The sequence below is a fragment of the Sorex fumeus genome, unplaced genomic scaffold (genome assembly GCF_029834395.1).
Source record: "Sorex fumeus unplaced genomic scaffold, SorFum_2.1 ptg000029l, whole genome shotgun sequence".
Lineage (NCBI taxonomy): Eukaryota > Metazoa > Chordata > Mammalia > Eulipotyphla > Soricidae > Sorex > Sorex fumeus.
In genome coordinates, this window is record NW_026606086.1 from 11,761,315 (window position 1) to 11,767,825 (window position 6,511).

General features: G+C 50.3%; 1 protein-coding gene across 1 annotated transcript in view; it reads right to left on the bottom strand.

The window, feature by feature from the left end:
• The window catches only part of RAB27A (RAB27A, member RAS oncogene family), an 85,978-nt gene extending 79,913 nt beyond the window's left edge, over positions 1 to 6,065 (bottom strand). The window contains exon 1 of the mRNA XM_056115597.1: positions 6,011 to 6,065. The gene's annotated coding sequence lies outside the window, so the exon portion shown is untranslated. The remainder of the gene's footprint in view (positions 1 to 6,010) is intronic.
• Between the last annotated feature and the right edge of the window lie 446 nt (positions 6,066 to 6,511).

The following is a 6,511-nucleotide window of genomic DNA, read 5'->3' on the forward strand; positions in this document are numbered from 1 at the left end:
CATCCAACTTCTGTTCCTGGTACTTCTTGTGTTTACAAGTCCTCTCCATCCTTAAGATGAACCCAGGGAAGTCACCCATAGATGTCTGTGCTCCATCAGGCACTGGGAAATATTGAAATCAATGCATTTCCTGTATATAATCCTGGATTTGCCACTAGAGTTATCAAAAAACAAGATCGATTTGCTCGAGTAGGCCCAGTAACATCTCCATTGGAGACTTTGTTGTTACTGTATCTGGCATATCGAATACTCTCGGTAGCTTGCCGGGCTCTCCGAGAGGGGCGGAGGAATCGAACTTGGGTCGGCCATGTTGGCCGCTTGTAAGGCGAACGCCCTACCCACTGTGCTATCGCTCCAGCCCAAAAAACAAGATGATAAAATTTAATTAAAAAAATAATTTTTTAGTGCAAGAATTCACAAACACTGCATGGAAGTTACTAACTCATGTACTCATTTATCCAAAATACACATACCCTTTTTCATTCTGGTGTATTACCTCTGAAGCTACGGGAGCAGAAGAGATGGCACAGAGGTTTAGGTACTTGTCTGGCATGTGGCTGACCCTGGTTGAATCCCTAGCACCATACAGAACCCCTGCCTCCGCACACCACACTCCCCCCTCCAAGCACACAGGGCCCTAACAGCATCACATCCTTGTGACCTGGTATTGAACCTATAGCCTGATTGGCCAAGAGCCACCAAGACAAGCCCCAAAGTTTTATGAGCTCTGCTTGGAAGACCCCAAATAAATAAGAATCAAAAGTCTTGTTGCAGGGCCAGGAGGATTGCTCCATAGCTGGAAATCTGCCTCATGAGCGGAGGGGGAAAGGCAGCTGGAATAGAGAAGGGATCACTAAGAAAATGATGGATGGAGTAATCATTCGAGATGGGAGATGTGTGCTGAAAGTAGATAATGGACTAAACATGATAACCTCTCAGTATCTGTATTGCAAACCATAATGCCCAAAAGTAGAGAACGAGTATGGGTAATATTGTCTGCCATGGAGGCAGGGGGAGGGTGACAAGGGGGTGGGGTATACTGGGGATATTGGTGGTGGGGAATGTGCACTGATGGAGGGATGGGTGTTTGATCATTGTGTGATTGTAACCCAAATATGAAAGCTTGTAACTGTATCTCACAGTGATGCAATTAAAAAAAAAAGTCTCATTGCATACCTGTGGGTGGTTCTGGCAGCGGCTGAGACACTAACCTAAAGCCTTTCTCAAGAGCAATGCACACCAAGGGGAAAAACCAACAGGAAAAAAGAACTTTCAACTTTCCTCTTGAATAAGCCAGGCACTGCATTTTACTAAAGAGGCAGTGAAGTGACAGAGACTGTCTGTGGCTAACTCTGCAGTTAGCAGAGGGGACATGGTGTGCCTGAGCCTGATCTCACCAAAGGGCACTCCAGCGGGTGTTCACGCTGCACAGGGTTCATTAGCCAGTCTTTATCTCGCCCTCCAGACCCCGCTCACGTCTGCTCCCAGCTAATCAGCTTAAGGGAAACCAGACCAGAAACTCTCACTTCCTGCCCAGCAGCCAAGGACCAAGTGTTATCCAAGCAAAATGAGGAGGCGGCAGAAAAGGCAAAAACAGTGAAAGGAAAAAAAATGTTTCCTTTCTGTTTTATTATGACAGGGCCATCTTGCTTCTTAAGGGCTCATACTTTATTTCAATTTCAGCTTTTTTGAGGTGTAACCGACAGCTAAATGATAAAACATGTTTAGAATATGCTGCAGTGATTTGATATACTTGCGACATATATATAAAATATTTTATACCCATACACAAAGAATATAAAATATTACATATGATATTGAAGAATTCTAGTTAGTGAGGGCTAACACTTTACACAAGCAAATGTTATTTTTCATGAGGGATCACACTCATCAAAATATATAATCCACTGGGATATATATGTTATGTATATCTCAAGTCTATATATGTGTGCAATCCTTTTTTATATTTTTCCATGAAGATATAAGATCAGTTTTTAAAAAGTTTAAAAACAATGGAAAACAGATTTTATATAACTAATATAAATTAACCTAGTTAAATTTGATTTCAAAAATAAATAAATAAATTTGATTTCAGTGTAAAAGGGCAGGAGGAAACCTCACTCAACAGTAACCAACTGTATCAGCAGCAACTGAGTAAGATGGACTAAAAAAGATACAGCGATTGGCTAAGAAAATCTCAGTGTTAAGAGCTGACAAGACAGTAGAGCGAGCAAGGTGCTTGCCTGACACAGGCCAACCCGGGTTTGATTCCCGGCATGACATTCCATCCCCCCAGCACTGCCAGGAATGATCCCTGCGCACAGAGCAGGGGTCATCCCTGAGCATAGCTAGGTGTGGCCCCCAAACAAGTTCAGAAATAAGCTGAAGTTATGCTTGTCCTCTAGGGTACTATGTCTAGTCATGGAAATAGGGTGATAAACACATGAACAGTTGGCAGTCCTGATGTAATAAGTCATTAAAAGTAAAAATACAGGGGCTGGAGCGATAACACAGCAGGTAGGGTGTTTGCCTTGCACGTGGCCAACCTGGGTTCGATCACTGGCATCCCATATGTTCCCCCAAGCTCCGTCAGGAGTAATTCCTGAGTGCAAAGCCAGGAGTAACCCCTGAGCATAGCTGGGTGTGATCCAAAAAAAAAAAAAGTAAAAATAAAAATACAAGTTTCAGAGTGCACTCAGGGATCACTCCTGTTGGACTCAAGAGATCATATGCGGTGCTGGGGATCGAACCTAGGTGAGCTGTATGCAAGGCAAGTACCCTACCTTCTGTGCTACACCTCCAGCACCTAAGTTGGTGGTTTTAGATAGAAGCCAGAGAAAGACAAATTCACTACAGGGTAGGAGCAGAGATGGATTTTTCTTGAATCTCCGAAGAATATATTTGTTTAGTTTATAGTTTGCTGCAGGTTGACTTTAGGTTGACCTTGCGACCACTCACTACTTTCGGACTAGCCGAATGGGCTGGAGCGATAGCACAGCGGGTAGGGCGTTCGCCTTACAAGCGGCCAACATGGCCGACCCGAGTTCGATTCCTCCGCCCCTCTCGGAGAGCCCGGCAAGCTACCGAGAGTATTCGATATGCCAGACACAGTAACAACAAAGTCTCCAATGGAGACGTTACTGGGCCCGCTCGAGCAAATCGACGATCAACGGGAGGGCCTTTACCTTTACCTTTACCTTACCTCCGAAGAATACCTGTCACTCCCCAGGTGAGCCAAGTAGTGGAGGAATGGCCGGTGGCCTCCCATTTCAGGGCACAGAGAGAACTTCCTGCTGCTGCATGAGAAGGAACCCAAGCCCTTCCCCTTCCACGCAACACCTTCTCCTCTACAACAAGAACACTGCTTCCAAGGGGAACTCAGAAGCTAAGAGGAGAGACTTGGGACATGAGCCTGACTATGGACGTGGCTTCCTGCAGATAAGATGGAAAGAAACTGAAACAGGAGAGTAATCCACTCCTCACTCTCCATCCCCTCCTCAGTCACTCAGCACCTACTTTTCAAGTGCTTCACATATGCCTGATAATACTGGAAAGGATTCCAAATGTTGTTCTGTGCAGAGCTGGAGAGTTAAGCAGGAGCTACTACTCTTGCTTTGCAAGCTGGCCAACCTGGTTCAGTCCTGAGCACTGCCAGTATGGCCCCCCCATCCCCCTCCACACACACACAAAATAAATAATAGATAAAAATAGAGCATTCTGGAGAGAAAACAGCTAAGAGCAAAGGTCCTAAGGTATGGCTGAAAATAAGTAAGGAAAGGGTAGAGTGATCAAAGACAAAGACATGTGGCATTGGAAAAAAAAAACTACTAATATCTACCCGTGACGTTTTCAATATGCCAAACACAGTAACAACATGTCTCACAATGGAGACGTTACTGGGCCTGCTTAAGCAAATCGATGAACAACGGGAGGACAGTGACAGTGACAAGATTGGGGGTAGGCTGGAGCACAGCAGGTAGGGCATTTGCTTTGCATGAGGCCAACCTGGGTTCAATTCCTCCATCCCTCTCAGAGGCCCAGCAAGCTACCAAGAGTATCTCGCCCGCATGGCAGAGCCGGGCAAGCTCCCCATGGCATATTTGATATGCCAAAACCGGTAACAACAAGTTTCACAACGGAGACATTACTGGTGCCACTCGAGAAAATCAATGAGCAATGGGACGACAGTGCTACAGTGCAGTGCTACATATTGGGGCTGGGAAGATAGCACAGAGGTTAAAGCTCTTGCCTGGCATACAGCTGCCCCCCAATTTGATCCCCAGCACTGAGAGGGTCCTCCAATCACTGCCAGGAGTGACCTCCGAGCACAAAACCAGGAGTAAGCTCTGAGTACTGGGAAACATGACCCCCCCAAAAAACAAATACTATAAATTGTCAGTAAATGTTTGATTTATATACCTATTTTATATCTCTAAATATCTGGTGGTCACAAAAAAAAAGTGAAACAGCATCGTGAGTGGAAAAAGTTTTAGCTAAATAATGGAAACTGTGAAAGTGGTGAAAACTGGTGTTTCTGCTCTTCTCCCAGTAGAACCAGTGAGATTTGCTGTGGGATGGTGTGGGGCTGGGGAGAGAGGGTCCTTGGGGCTCACTGTGGGGTCCAGCTGGAGCAACCGGGAAAGCTGAGTTTCCGGATACGAGGTGGGGTAGGAAGGGGAAAGCAGGTTTGGAGGAGAAAATTAGGGAGTCCAGTTTCTCCAGAGTTTGCAGTCCTGGGGGTAGGGCTGGAAAGGCCTCGCTCTGCGGCCCTCAGTGTGTGGCCTCTGGGTTCAGCTCCCAGCACCCAACACCAAATCCCTTACACCTGTTCTAAGGTCAAAGCAAAAGGAGAAGCAGATAGGAAACTTGGAAGTTTTCAAGGAAATCAGAAATCAGAACATCCAGATCTTGGGGCAAAGAGGGCGACAGTTTTAGTGTTGGGGGGGTGGGGGGGTGACTTGGTCTTCCAGATTTCAGAACTTAACTACAGAATGGTAATCAAGGACAGAGACCAAAGAAGTAGAACTGAAACCCCACAGATACACCTCAGCTTTGCAGTCCTGTCATCTTCAACACAACACAAGACCACACAAGGGGGTGTGTGGGGGGGGGGGGGGATGTATTTAGCAGAGCCCTCTGAGCACAGCCACAAGCAGAGGGGCCTTATTCCATCTCACATATGAAAATTAGATGAGAAGTTTTGGAATTTGATGGCTAAAACCTAACACGTTGGAAAGAAAACAGACACACAACGTCATGACTTTGGTAAATGCATTCTCGCCCAAAGCACACGCCACAAAAGAGAAAAAAAAAACGATGAATTATTGATAGTTCATTAGGAGTAAAAGACCCAGTCTGGCCCTGGAAGTCAAGGCAAGAAAAAGGAAAACAGCCTAAAAGATACAGAAAAGACCGATGTCAAATGGTTTGGGCATCAGACTCACCTTTGCTTTGGGCTGTCTAGAGTAACCCTATCCCTTCCACCCCCAATTACTAGGGGTGCTAATCACCAGTTAAACCTGCAAAGGGGGGCGGGGGATCTAGCATAATCTTGCTCCTCTCTCCCAACCCCTGCGCAGGGGCCCGGCTGGGGGCCTGCAGGGACGAGGGCCCCCAGCATCGCCACCGCTGCCGGCTTTGCTAAGCGGATCTGTTGGGACAGAGACCGGGCGCGCAACAGGTCCCAAGGCCTGTAATCACACCGGACCCCCGGAGGCTTCGGTGGCTTCGCTGGGCTGGGGAAGCCCCCGCCACCCACGGGCCCATCAGATCCCCCCACAAAGAGGGGAGAGAGTGCGGTGACCCCGCTAAAGGCACCCAGGGTGGGAGCCAGCGGCACAGGACAGGGCAAGACTCGAGTCCGTCCCCTTGCCCGCGGGGTCCCCTGCCCCGTGCCCCCGGGGGGGGGGGGTCCCACACCTGCGCCCCCGCTCACCTGCCCTCGGCGACCCCGCTCACCTGCACCTCACACTCACCTGCGCCCCTCCGCTCGCCCGCGCCCCCCGCTCACCTGCGCCCGCGCGCCCGTGCGCCTCCAGCCTTGGGGTGCTCGGCCCGGGCCCCACATCACTTCCCGTCGCGGCGGGGCGGGGCCGGCCCTGCCCGGCCTCCTCGGGGCGCCCAGCGAGGACCCCTCCCTCCCCCCAACACGCCTTCCCGGGCCGCGGAGCCCGAGGGGGGCGCTGCGGGGGCCGCGGGGTGGGCGCCCCCGAAGCTTTTCCCGAAGGGGCGTCCCGGGGCTGGGGTGGGGGTGAGGTCAGGTCCGCCGCCCGCCGTCGTGGCCGCTCGGATCCGGTGCGGGGCCGCTGCTGACCCCCGAGTCCGGTGCGGGGGTCACCTCGCCCGCCCTGCCCGCCTCGCCTCCCCCCTGCACGCGGCCACGGGCATCCCGGAGGGACAGACGGACGCGCCCGCGCTGGACATCCTCGGGGGAAGAAGCCCAGCACCGGCCGGAGGACGGGCAGTGTCCCTCTCGGGGGGGGAGCGGTCAGCGGCGCCCCTGCTCCCGCGG